This window comes from Carassius gibelio, chromosome B22, assembly GCF_023724105.1.
Source record: "Carassius gibelio isolate Cgi1373 ecotype wild population from Czech Republic chromosome B22, carGib1.2-hapl.c, whole genome shotgun sequence".
Taxonomy (NCBI): domain Eukaryota; kingdom Metazoa; phylum Chordata; class Actinopteri; order Cypriniformes; family Cyprinidae; genus Carassius; species Carassius gibelio.
The window spans coordinates 11,048,828-11,063,911 of record NC_068417.1 but is presented as its reverse complement, the minus strand read 5'-3'; the positions used below and the strand labels follow the sequence as shown (position 1 = coordinate 11,063,911).

The following is a 15,084-nucleotide window of genomic DNA, read 5'->3' as shown; positions in this document are numbered from 1 at the left end:
ATTCAAAGGAAAAGTGATTATATGTACCATGTTAACATGATTTTTAATAAACAAAGCAAATATTTTGTTCTGATCAAATTTGGATATAAATGTCAGTCTAAAGGAAACCGAAAACAGAATTTATGTAAATGTAATTTAATTTTAAACACTAATACAGTACAAAACACAGAATTGGTGAATTACGTTTAGAAATTAATTGTGTATCGAATAATTGTAAATGTCCAGTGTTCATAACTGGATCAGGTTCATCCAGTGAATAAATGACGCTGTTTTAATGCTCATCCTGCAGGTGGCGCTCCAGCAGATTCATCCTCTCTGTTCAAAGCTCTCTTGATCCTCCTGCTGGGAACATACATGTCATTATTCTCTAACGTGCTAAATGAGAACTAAAACCATAAAAAATATTATAGTACCTTATCATTTTTATGTAGAGAGATGTCCATAGTTACTGTTGTAGTTCGTAGTTTGACCACAGTGAGGCGCCACTAGCAACAAGATCATGATCACATGAGATACATGCTTCCTAAAATATACCTAAAATAAGTTGCTATTTATGAATATTCATGATTAAAAAAAGACCCAGTTATACGATTGGACAAAAATAAACAAATAAACAGCCTAGTAAATCTATTTATTTATTTTTAACAAGTATTATTTACTGCCGTTGTACAAAACCAAAGCAAATTATTAAAATATTCTATTTGTCATATTTCTCAGTGTGGTTTATTTTTTCAAATATAATTCTTATAACGTTGGCAAATATAACTGCACCCACATGTAGAACTTCCTGCTGATTTTATTTATAACTAAATTTGCAATATATCACTTTAACCTCTTGTGGATATGATGTCATGAACCAGAACAGCCACCGTAGCCACGCCCACCTGAGCAGAGACGACCAATCAGTGCACAGCTCCAGTATAATCACAGGACAGACGTGAACTGCTGCAAAAACAGAAACAGAAACCAAAGCTGCAGCACTGCGCGAGAGAGTCATTTAACGTTAATTTTTTTCACATTTGATTCATGTTTATTTAGAGGTTTCATTATGATGTAACGCCATTTGATGTTTTATTTGTTTAAAAGTGAATGTTTATGTGTGCAGCTCGCTGCGTGTCGCCATGTTCGCGTGACGTCACAATACATCTTCAAATGGCGTTTTGCTGCACTTTTCTTTTTGTAAAAGTGGTAAATTATGACTTTCCGAGGAACGCAAATAGTGTTCAGTTATAGTCTGCATGTGCTGTTCATTTACAAATATATCAGATGTAAGTTAGTTGAAAACATCCCAGACTTACAGAAGAGGTTTTGGGTTGAGCTCTTTTGACTATAGCTCATCTAAACAGCCACTTACTGTAACAACCAGAACACCATAGTAACCGCACAGCAAACCCCAGACAACAGCTAAAATCTTAACATTCCCTCGAGTCATGTGTCCTTGACGCTTCAGGTGAGATTTTCGTGCGAGATTGTCTGTTACATTTGCCAAGTGTTGTAAACGGGACTCACACTGATGCGCTACTCTATCACCGCTTTAGACTTAATATTAGATCATTATTTATATTTCCTAACCTTTCACCAATCATCTAATTTACTCTGTCGGCTGTTTCGAATCAGAACCAGCGTTTAAAGAATGAATCACTCTTTTGAGTCGGCTCTTTTCAGTGAATTGGCCAAGCAGATTAGCAGAAGGCTTTAAAACGAGTCGCGAATCAGTCTGAGTGAATCATTTAGCTCCGACGCGCTGAGTCGTTTGGAGCAGCTCTCGATGAAGTGAATCTTTACTTACAGTCATTTTTAAATCAAACCAACAAATGTATCCTCAGCAATGAAGATAACTTCATAATCAAGCAGCGGATTAAGGTTATTATAGTTAACTTTATTTTATTTTACTTGTTTATGAACGACTCTGCACTGTAAAAAATTACTCTTGAGGGTGTTAAATACAACCCATGAAAATCAGTTATAGTTTACTTAAGTATATGAGTTAGCAAGTAAAATTAAAAATAATGGGTACTTTGTACCTACACTATCTATTTTTTAACAGTATTAACTGCAAGCCTAAAAAAATAAGTAAAATTTACCCCTAAATATTAGTTTTGGCATTGCAAAGTGCGCATGCGTCAACATCCAGGCGGGAATCGCGGGAGTCACCATTTTCCTTGTCATTGGCGGTGGATGAACATTTATTGGTGAACCTACAGGTACGTTTTTATTCAACTTATTGATATCATCATCATGAATGCAAATGTTAAGTTGTTTAACGGTAAAATGTACCAGAACAATAGTCATTTCTCGGTCTCTGTTGACGCACCATCTGGGTGATAGATCGACACGTTATAATTTGTTGTCAGTCAAGTTAGGATTGGAAGCGGAATACATTTTCCAGAAACGTTACTTGCCCCTGCGAATGCGAGCAAACATCTACGTTTGTGATTGAAATATAGCTTCAATTATTGTAATGTTACATGGCTGAAATTCGTGAACAGCGAAACTGTTACACATGAGTGGTTGAACTTGAGCAAGTGACGAGAGGGAGCAATGGATGGCTGATGTAACGTTACTATACAGACGACAAGGCATTCGGAGCAGAAAATAGCAGTAAAGCTGTCGATGTGGTATGCTAGATAATTACTGTTAAAGTTTTCTTGCATTTATCTGTTGATATTGAGTTTTGTGTTAGAAGGGATCAATTTATAAAAGCCATTTTATTATTATCATCATTTAGAGATTTATACTTAACGTTTGCCTTTTTCCGTGTGCGTTTTTAAATTATTGTCTGTTTAAAAAATGTGTGTTGGGGGTTTATACGATCCAAATTTATTGTCAAGTAACGTTAATCAGCCTATGTTTGAAAATCGTTGTTTGTATAAGTGCGTGCATCTTCCAATTCCTATGTTTGAGCAATGTGCTTCATTCGTGATAATTTATATTAAGTATTTCAAATGCAAAAATGTCAGACTTTTACTACTGTGTTGTAAATAATACTGTGTAACGTTAAACTACTAACTGTGTGCTGGTGCCTAAGTGTTAAGTTTATAAATTTGCATTAGAGCTAATCAGCCTCCCACTGAGCACATGGTTAGCATTAATATGCAGCGATTAGCATGTGCTCTGCTAACGACAAAAACCAAAGGATTGAAAATATGTAATTTTTTTTTATGTTCCTTATCTGATCTGTAACATAGGCCTAACAGTTGTAATGTTTTTATAATTGATTTATGTGTTTGAGTTAACTTGGATTTTCAAATACATTGTACTAACTTCTAGTTGGTGTAATTATTAAGCAAAATATGAAAAATGTAAATGGATATGAATATAAATTATGTACAATTCATTTTACAGGAGTGTGATAATTAATAATTTCAGTATCCTGTTTCTGACACATTTTTTTCTGCTGCAGAAAGATCTATATGAAGAAGAAAGAAGAATTCATAGCAGTTATCAAGACAAATTAACTTCAGGTACCCAAACTAACCACTGAGTCAATGGATGTTCTAGCTTATTGGAAATGAATCGGCTGTGCAAAATATGTAACTTTACATCATCCAAACGATTGGATCTATTAAAACACTAAAGATTACAACATGGGCATTTTAGTCGAAGCCAGTCCATACCCTGTCTCCATTCGAATTGCCCATGCATTTATATTGTATTTATTTATTGCTTTATTTGTTGTTAACAATTTGATACCTATACTTGCCTTGAGTAGTGAGATTGGTTCCTAAACTTAGGTCTGCCAACAAGTCCTGAATAACTGATTTCCTGTCGAGTTTAGCTCTAAGGATGCTTTAAATTTTTGTTCAATTGCCTGGTCCAAACAGCAAACCTTTCCAAGGAGTGTTTAGCATTAGTATCCACTGAATACTTTTGTTGTCATTTTTGAAATCGAGCATTTGTTGTCGGACTAATAATGTTTTTTTTTATTGATTTTTTTCATTTGCTTGTTATTTGTCTGTTTGCATGTTTTCCTAAGTTGCAGTTAGGGGTGCTCCGATCACGATCGGCCGATCGTTATGCGCATCTCGTCAGTAAAGCCGGTTTTCTAATCAGCGATTAATTCCATCAGGTGCGTGATTTCTCATAGAGCAGCTGTTACTACACAGAGCCGTTGTTAATAGAGAAGATGCGCAAATCACGTTAATTTTCAGCGTTATTGTTGGCCCGTCTTCTCAGTTAACAACGGCTCTGTGTAGTAACAGCTGCTCTATGTGAAATCACGCACCTGATGGAATTAACCGCTGATTAGAAAACCGGCTTTACTGACGAGATGCGCATTAACGATCGGCCGATCGTGATCGGAGCACCCCTAGTTGCAGTGCCGAGCTCATAGAGTCACTGTATTGGCTCTAAAATGCATGTCTTTGTAGTTCCAGAGTATTGAGAAAAAAAGGGATGCATGCATCTGTTGCCTCATTGAGTATCTTGGGGAAAATCAAGAAGCGCTGTTCCAAGAGTGTCAGGTATGTTATTACATAATTCATAATTTCAAGGTATTCAAATGGATACACATTGTTTCATTTCCCTTATTGATCACTGTGATTTAGCCAATAAACCAACACATTACCTAGCCTTTGATAAATAGTCAGTAGTGCATTTAAAAATATATTTGTGTATGTATTTATTTACGTATTGTGATTAGAAATATTTTGTCACATATGAAATGTTCAGAAAATGCAGACTAAGGCCATGACACACTGGCTGCGTGGCGTCTCTGCTGCGTGTCAGGAGCATGGTGGCTGCCTCGCGTTTTCTGTGTCTTTACACACCAGTAGCGTGCCTGGCCTGCGGCATAGAGGGAGACTGCTGACAGACCAAGATCTTGTCTTCATGACAACAATATCAACTTTTTTTTACACACCTACGCCTACTGATAAAGGACACCGTCAACAGTATTGACGGCAAAATATACTATGTTTGACAAGCTCTAACCTGTTAACATGGGAGCTGAATTAAAACAGACATGCCACGCAAACAGTGTGTGTCGCCGGCCTAAGGATGCTCAGGTCAAAGATCATGTAATTCATTATGGGATACTCAGGTGAAGAATTTGTGTTTTGATTTTTGTTACTCATTTTTATTTAAATGCTGATTAATACAAAAAATCCTGCGTGTGAGCAAACAATTGGCATTAACCAAGAAAACGACTGTAATCAAACATGCTAATTTGCTTGAACTAACATAAAACCTTTTTTTTTTTTTCAACAGGAGGATGAACTTGAGGGCCACACAAATGAAATAATGAAGTTGGTGGTTATTCACAATCCCGCAGTTGAGGAGGACCCAGCAGATGTGTGTGTTGTAATCGAGGGCTGAATGGTTGTGGAAACAGAACCACAGCGTGCATACTGTTGATGGGATTGATATATGCCCTCAACCTTGAATATCCAAAAAAAATAAAGTACACCTTTGAAGTCTTCCAGAAACTTTTTTTGAAACTTGACGGAGCAAAACTGCTGAAGGTCCAAAGCCTCAAGTGTAAACTATTGGAATGAGCTGTTTGTACTGTAAGTTCAGCCTCAATGTAAACTGTTTTATTTGCAAATGGTAAATGTTCAAGAAGTAGCACGTTATATGTAATGTGAGTTATATTTGAAGTTTAATGTAACTTAAAATGTATTGTTTTACTTTTAAATAGTAATTGTTCAAAAAGTTAAATGTAATGAGTTTTATGTAATATGAAGTTGTATGTCACTTAAAATTGAATGTAAGAGCATTTTTTGCACTTAATTAGTTTTAAATGAAGTTTAAATGTTTGTATCGATGTAGAATGCTAGTCTTTTGAGGTAAATGAGATCATTTCTTTTATTTTCTAGAGTTGCAAGTATTGTAGCCACACATTAAATCTAAACGCATATAGTTTGAAATGGTTACGTGAAGAAACAGTATTTAGGAGTTTTGCCTCTAATGTATGTTTTTTCATCTTATTTTTGAATGTAATATATTCAAAAAGCTTTGTCACATTATGATTTTGTATTTCACTTGAAATTTATTGTAAGGGGCTAAATTGTACTTTATGTAATGTGTAATATATGTAATATGTAATGTGTAATATCTTTATGTAATTATGTAATATAGTTTTAAATGTTTAAAAATACAAAATGTTATTTGATCAATAAAATAAGCAATTGATGCATTCTCCTGCGTCTGACCATTTTTATATAAATTCTACCTTCCCTGAATAAGTAATATGTAATTTTTCCTATTGGCTAATCATTATTAATAATAATTTAGTAGATGCACTGTTGCTCACTTACAATAGGGTTAATATTACTAAATTTTTATAAGTAATTATTTATTTGATGTAATGAGAAATATTAGGTAGACCTTACCTAATCTCTTTTAGTCTGCCATAGCTGTTAAATTTAAGTATACTTTACTCAAATATATAAGATAGAATCTACCCAAACGAAGTGAGTGCAAATTGTTACCTCAATTTTATTGAGTAGATTCTATAGGTTGTTTTTTACAGTGTGCACTGCAAATAAAACCATTTTTAGACCTGAATACTTTAAAAACACGTCTGTATTGAACGAATCTGTGACTAATCGTATTTTTAAAGATTTTAGTTATTTTAAAGTATTTGGTTTCTCATCTGTTAAAAGTAGATCTATTTATTCTTGGAGATGAAAATTCTAGTTATGAACACTAGACAGCGATAGACTAACAGTTTGGGCACGTTTTTTTTTTATTAATATTTTTTGTTAGCATTTATTGTTATTATTATTATTACTCAAATTTAGTGTTAACAATAGGGCAACAAAGATCTTTATAATTGTTATGTATTGAGATTAAAGAACCATAATCTTTAAATCAGTTGAAAACAGTCTACCATTGGGTACAGTTGGCTTGTGTTTTGCTTCGTTTATGTGGTATATTTACCAAATATAAAAAATAAAATAAAAAAAAACTCCATTAAAGCAGTTTCACATCCCATAAAAACTAACTTGTATTTTAATTCAAAGATAAACGATGAAACTTGGGTCCAAAATAATTTTGTAAAAGTACTACAGTAGTCCAAAAGAAAGTGTAAGATTGACTGCTCTTTAGAAAAAAACACATAATGGTAAATACCCTTCTTTATACTTACTAGTGAAATAGGTGCATGGATAATATCTAATTATTTGAAAACAAATTTCTTTGACTTTATTAGGAATTACCCTGACACATATTATGAACAAAAATAAATTGATAATCATGTTTGCACTAATTTGCACAGCATTAGGTTTTTTTTTTTCTAATATAAAAGCTGTTTTATTTTATTTTATCCCTGATGAAAAAGCCAAATATGTAATTGTAAATATATATATATATATATATATATATATATATATATATATATATATATATATATATATATATATATATAGACACACACACACATATAATATATAAAAAATATATACACACACTTATCTCTAAGCATAATAATCACTTCTGCAGTTTGTAGCATGCAGCATAAATACTACAACTTTTACTTTTTTTAAATTACGCATTAAAATTTTCACTGCAGTGCATTTATTCTTAAAACAAATGACTTTCTTTGTCCTCGATGGTGACAGACGATCATGACACATTCTTCACAAAACAGATTAAGTGTGATATCAAGAATAGTGGAAACTTCTCAGAAACGACTTCTAGAGCTGGAAATAATTTCTGCTGAAACTAACACGTCTTATCTGCAGGACCACTGCATTAGTATGCAAATTAACGACTGATAGAAATCAGCTATAGACACATGCATATATCTTATATTTCACATACACATATAATATTTTATATTATTTCACTTTCAAACAATAATCTTTTTTGTCAAACATTAGCATTCATATATGTACTTTATTTTGCAGTAAAACGGTTTCACATAAAGAGGAATGCAAATTGTGGATGCACATGCTATTAACTGAAACTATTGACACTTCAAGACATGTGCACTCTAACATACATTAAACACAGACGTCTGGTATAGACACATTTTCATGCACATGATGTCTGCCAAAAAAAACAAAAAAAAAACACATCTCTTTCCAGATATTAAACGAGGCCTTCTGTGAAATGACTGTGTTTTCATTACTATAAAAAGACAGCGATATCGTAAGTTTACTGCTAATATAAAAAATAGATTTTTTGCAAAAATTTTCTCCGTGGTTTTAATTTGACTCTCAGAATGGCTGTCTGCTTTTTAAATATGACTTTTGATATGAATGCACTGAGAGAATTGAGAAAATAAGCTGCTGGAACAAATGAAGTGACTTTGTACAATACATGTCCATGTAAGATAAATGTCTATATACATGTAGATGAGTTATTTTTTATCTATTTCTAATACTTTCTCTCTGTGTGATTAGGTTTTACCCTTTGACCTCTAGTTTAATTGAAACACACATTAACATGTAGGATCACAATAAGCATATCATTAAAAATGATCTAAATGACATTAACAGAAATCTAAATTGCATACAACACAAATAAAAACGTTTGAATAAAGTGGTAATATTGCTGTTCAGAGCTTACATGCACTTAAAGGAACAGTTCACTCAAAAATGACATTTGCTGTTAATTTACTCATCCTCAGTCCATCCAAGAGAGGTGACTTTTTTTCTTCAGCAGAACAGCAAAAGATTTTAGCTGAAAATGTGCTCCTTGTTGATTCATAAAAGGAGCACAAAATTAATACCTTTGACTCCTGACGATATTTTGAGGTCTTATGAAGTGAAACGATCAGTTTGTGCAAAAATTAAATTATTGTGTTTAAATTATTTGCAGAAATTGAGGTAAATGGGGAAATCTGATTCTTTTTCTGCAAACTGGTTCTTTCTGACGGTTCATTTCAATAAACTGGTTCACTATAGTTTCTTTACATAATCATGCATTGACGCAACATACAGTATTGTTCAAAATAATAGCAGTACAATGTGACTAACCAGAATAATCAAGGTTTTTAGTATATTTTTTATTGCTACGTGGCAAACAAGTTACCAGTAGGTTCAGTAGATTGTCAGAAAACAAACAAGACCCAGCATTCATGATATGCACGCTCTTAAGGCTGTGCAATTGGGCAATTAGTTGAAAGGGGTGTGTTCAAAAAAATAGCAGTGTCTAGCAATCCTGTGAATCACTAAACTAATATTTAGTTGTATGACCACAGTTTTTTTAAAACTGCTTGACATCTGTGTGGCATGGAGTCAACCAACTTGTGGCACCTCTCAGCTGTTATTCCACTCCATGATTCTTTAACAACATTCCACAATTCATTCATATTTCTTGGTTTTGCTTCAGAAACAGCATTTTTGATATCACCCCACAAGTTCTCAATTGGATTAAGGTCTGGAGATTGGGCTGGCCACTCCATAACATTAATTTTGTTGGTTTGGAACCAAGACTTTGCCCGTTTACTAGTGTGTTTTGGGTCATTGTCTTGTTGAAACAACCATTTCAAGGGCATGTCCTCTTCAGCATAGGGCAACATGACCTCTTCAAGTATTTTAACATATGCAAACTGATCCATGATCCCTGGTATGCGATAAATAGGCCCAACACCATAGTAGGAAAAACATGCCCATATCATGATGCTTGCACCTCCATGCTTCACTGTCTTCACTGTGTACTGTGGCTTGAATTCAGAGTTTGGGGGTCGTCTCACAAACTGCCTGTGGCCCTTGGACCCAAAAAGAACAATTTTACTCTCATCAGTCCACAAAATGTTCCTCCATTTCTCTTTAGGCCAGTTGATGTGTTCTTTGGCAAATTGTAACCTCTTCTGCACATGCCTTTTTTTTAACAGAGGGACTTTGCGGGGGATTCTTGAAAATAGATTAGCTTCACACAGACGTCTTCTAACTGTCACAGTACTTACAGGTAACTCCAGACTGTCTTTGATCATCCTGGAGGTGATCATTGGCTGAGCCTTTGCCATTCTGGTTATTCTTCTATCCATTTTGATGGTTGTCTTCCGTTTTCTTCCACGTCTCTCTGGTTTTGCTCTCCATTTTAAGGCATTGGAGATCATTTTAGCTGAACAGCCTATCATTTTTTGCACCTCTTTATAGGTTTTGTCTTCTCTAATCAACTTTTTAATCAAAGTACGCTGTTCTTCTGAACAATGTCTTGAACGACCCATTTTCCTCAGCTTTCAAATGCATGTTCAACAAGTGTTGGCTTCATCCTTAAATAGGGGCCACCTGATTCACACCTGTTTCTTCACAAAATTGATGACCTCAGTGATTGAATGCCACACTGCTATTTTTTTGAACACACCCCTTTCAACTAATTCAACTAATTGCCCAATTGCACAGCCTTAAGAGCGTGCATATCATGAATGCTGGGTCTCATTTGTTTTCTGAGAATCTACTGAACCTACTGGTAACTTGTTTGCCACGTAGCAATAAAAAAATATACGAAAAACCTTGATTATTCTGGTTAGTCACATTGTACTGCTATTATTTTGAACAATACTGTACATGCAATTATATTATTAAAACCCAATAATGATGATGTCTAAAGCATATTAAGTGAATTAATTAGTCTTCATAAGCTCACATTGTTACAGAAACCATACGAAACCATAAAGACTTTCATTAGGTTTCAGATGGTTCAGTCTGATTTGGTGAACTGACTCATGATTCAGTTCAATAAAAATAAAAAAACAGTTCAAAAGAATGATTCACTCACGAACCGGACATCACTCGGGACTGTTTGTTTCAAGTTGAGGTAATAATATTGTAAAATGTTCAGTTTTTTGCACACACCGATCGTTTCACATCATAAGACCTCTCAATATTGGTTATTTCTTTTGTCTAACCTGCGTATGATTGTTTTTAGACTTGCAATTGCTGGTAGCTGCTGACTTGCATTACATGAATGACCAAAGACAACAGTATCAGCTTAAAATCTCCTTTACCATTCTACTGAAGAAAAAAAGTGTCACCTTCATCTTGAATGATATCAGGGTGAATAAATTAACAGCAAACATTTGTTTTTGGGTGAACTATCCCTTTAAAGGAAGACAAACCTAATTGTTTTTTAACAGAGCAGCAAGGGTCCTATATAATATTTTTATTATAATGTCACTATTAATATATTTATTAATAGTGACCCTGTTTACATGCACTTAAAAAGCAGTTTTTTTTTGCAGAAAGCACTTCTCTGAAACATCATATAAACCCAACCACACTTTTGCATGTTTAACAGCTTTGTTGCTATAGTCATCTTACTAGCATTTGTGTAAAATCACTGTAATCACCGTATCATTAAAGAGTTTAAACAGCTTTTCCTGCGACACGTGCGTACATCGCCTCATCCTCCTGTTTGACTTCCTGAAAGACAACACAAAGAGATACAAAGAGACAAATGCCCAGGAGATGATGAAAGAGTTTAACACAGTTAATGAGCTTGATTCTTCAGATTCAGATTGAGATGTCTGCTAGTATATCTAATGTTTCATATGGTAGTCTTCAGCATCCTAAGTTCAAAAATAATCTTGTTTTATGAAATTCTGATGATTGCATACACATTTCCAGGGTCCTTTCCTGTCAGTGTTATACATGGGGTGTTTAATTCAGATTTTGTAGATTGTTTTAATACTATCCTGTAAAACTGTATAAGCATTTTTAGACTCTGTTTCCTTATACAAGACAGCAGTGACAGCTCTGTCTGTTAGAGTTCATGCACATTTTAGGAAAACAGACTGAACTTTAGCTTAGTGACTGTTAGAAGTGTTTTAACACTTATCTGAGATGTTGCACGCTATATGTATTTTTCTCAGTTTTTTTCTGTTTTGTCTTCATATCTTATTCATAAATATATTAATCTTATTTCTTAATTTATATAAATAAAACAGTTGTGACTTTAGTTGTTGTAATATCTCTCATTTGCAGTTTATTTATTTTTATTTTATAAGTTTTTTTTGTGGGTGTGTTTGTTATCTTTTATTATAGTATGATAAAGAACGTGTGGGCAGTTATGGGACAAAAGTATCTGATTTGCCGGTGCTTTTATAAATATATAAGGGTGAGACACAGGTGACTGTAAAACCCGACAAGTAACTTAACTCAAACCGTTTGAGTAAACAGATATCTTTAAAAACCTGACAAGTTATGTTAACTCAAACCGTTTGAGGCAACCGATTGCCTTAAACCGTTTAAGTTTAAAAACTAATAGTGGTGAGTACTATACTTAATTCAGTTGAGTTCACTGAAAGAAGATATACATTGCAATTAAGTAATTAAGTGATTAACTAAGTGCTGATTGAGAATTAGTGATGAACAGCTGCTGTTAACAAACAGAATCACTGAAGAAAAGAGAAACACAAGAACTACTACAACTGACTTCAGACACAGACTTGAAATCAACTGAAATAAAATACATGAAATCTCTCAAGATCTGATTAAACAACCCCACAAACAGCATCAGCAGCTCCACTTATTAATAACCAGACTGACTTTATTTCTGTCAGACGTCTACAGAAGATCTTATTGAGAATGAACTAAGGTTTAGATGTTGATTTATTGTTTCATTTGAAGTAACCATGTTAGAGATCAGTGTTTGCTTTAGTTGGGCTCTTGACCCTTGATTTCTGTCTTAGTCTTTTCTCTGGCTCTTATAACCATGTGTTTCTAAAACACATTTGTTGTAATTCAAGAGCCCAGAAAAGATATAAAGTTATACATATATACTAAAATGTTTTTTTTTCAAAATGAGCCCCAACAATGGTGACCATAAGAAAAGAAAGAAAATGCTGCAGTGCATGCTGGGAGCCATGGATGAGTTTTGTACTACAATAGTACCCAGTAGGGCTGCACGATTAATCGCATGCGATTGTAATGCTTCTCTCCTCAATAAAGATGGTTCTGTGATGAGCAGTAAATGTCCATCAGCTGCTTTCAAATGGAGCCACACTTAATATACAGAGCCGTAGATCAAGAGCCCAACTGAAGCAAACACTGATCTCCATGATGGTGGCATAATTTTAACCAATAAAACATCAGCATCTGATCCTCTGTAACGCACAATAACAGCAGGTGTTCATCACCAATGCACAATCATCATTTAATTAGTCTCTTAATTATCTCATTGACTTTAACTCTTTGAGGACTTGGGATTTGAGTTGAGACTAGTTTGTGACTTGGAAGGAATGACTTGTTTCCTCCTCTGGTGAAATCAGCTGCTGAGTTCATGGGTGGAGCAAAAATGTGGCAGGACTTTTACTTTCTGACCCCTGGACTCTCCACCTCTGGATACAGGCTTCCTAAAATATACGTAAGTTGCTATTTATGAATTTATGAATACGATTGGACAAAAATAAACAAATAAACAGCCTAGTTAATCTATTTATTTATTTTAAACAAGTATTATTTACTGACATTATACAAAACCAAAGCAAATTATTAAAATCTTCTATTTGTCAAATTTCTCAGTGTGGTTTATTTTTTCAAATATAATTTTTATAACGTTGGCAAATATAATTGCACCCACATGTAGAACACCCTGCTGATTTTATTTATAACTAAATTTGCAATATATCACTTTAACCTCTTGTGGATATGATGTCATGAACCAGAACAGCCACAGTAGCCACGCCCACCAGAGCAGAGACGGCCAATCAGAGCACAGCTCCAGTATAAACACAGGACAGATGTTAACTGCTGGAAAAACAGAAACAGAAACCAAAGCTGCAGCACTGCGCGAGAGAGTAATTTAATGTTTCACAGTTGATTCAAGTTTCCTTAGAGGTTTTATTATGATGTAACGCCATTTGATGTTGTATTTGTTTAAAAGTGAATGTTTATGTGTGCAGCTCGCTGCGTGTCGCCATGTTCGCGTGACGTCACAATACATCTTCAAACGGCGTTTTGCTGCACTTTTCTTTTAGTTAAAGTGGTAAATTATGCCTTTCCAAGGAACGTAAATAGTTATAGTCTGCATGTGCTGTTATAGTCTGCATGTGCCGTTCATTTACAAATATATCAGATGTAAGTTAGTTGAAAACATCCCAGACTTACAGAAGAGGTTTTGGGTTGAGCTCTTTTGACTATAGCTCATCTAAACAGCCACCTACTGTAACAACCAGAACACCATAGTAACCGCACAGCAAATCCCAGACAACAGCTAAAATCTTTACATTCCCTCGAGTCATGTGTCCTTGACGCTTCAGGTGAGATTTTCGTGCGAGATTGTCTATTTGTCAAGTGTTGTAAACGGGACTCACGCTCATGCGCTACTCTATCACCGCTTTAGACTTAACATTAGATCATTATTTAGATTTCCTAACATTTCACCAATCATGTCATTTACCCGATATACTCTGTCGGCTGTTTCGTTTCAGAACCAGCGATTAAAGAATGAATCACTCTTTTGAGTCGGCTCTTTTCAGGGAATTGGCCAAGCAAAATCAGAACCCTTTAAAACGAGTCGCGAATCAGTCTGAGTGAATCATTTAGCTCTGACGCGCTGAGTCGTTTGGTGCAGCTCTCGATGAAGTGAATCTTTACTTACAGTCATTTTTAAATCAAACCAACAAATGTATCCTCAGCAATGAAGATAGTTAACTTTATAATCAAGCAGGGCATTAAGGTTAATATAGTTGACTTTAAGTTAACTTTATTTTAACTTGTTTATGAAAGAAACTGCACTGCAAATAAAACAATTTTTAGAACTGAATACTTTCAAAACAGGTCAGTATTGAACGAATCTGTGACTAATCGTATTTTTAAAGCTTTTAGTTATTTTAAAGCATTTGGTTTCTCATCTGTTAAAAGTAGATCTATTTATTCTTGGAAATGAAAATTCTAGTTATGAACACTAGAGAGCGATAGACTAACAGTTTGGCACATGTTTTTTTATTTATTTATTTTTTATATTTTTGTTAGCATTTATTGTTATTATTATTATTTTTCAAATGTATTGTTAACAAAAGGGCAACAAAGGCATATTTATAATTGTTATGTATTGAGATTAAAGAACCATAATCTTTAAATCAGTTGAAAACAGTCTACCATTGGGTACAGTTGGCTTGTGTTTTGCTTTGTTCATGTGGTATTTACCAAAAAAAAAAAAAAAAAAACTCCATTAAAGCAGTATCACACA

At 34.2% G+C, this 15,084-nt stretch overlaps 1 protein-coding gene and 1 long non-coding RNA gene across 2 annotated transcripts in view; both read right to left on the bottom strand.

Moving 5' to 3' along the window:
* LOC127988164 (SLAM family member 5) overlaps positions 1 to 15,084 on the bottom strand; it is a 283,545-nt gene that overhangs the window by 192,065 nt on the left and 76,396 nt on the right. The gene's annotated exons all lie outside the window — the stretch shown is intronic.
* Positions 120 to 704, bottom strand: LOC127988192 (uncharacterized). The gene is made up of 2 exons (XR_008161568.1): positions 414 to 704; positions 120 to 342 (listed from the first exon to the last, which is right to left on the bottom strand). It is a non-coding gene; the product is annotated as an uncharacterized LOC127988192 (long non-coding RNA).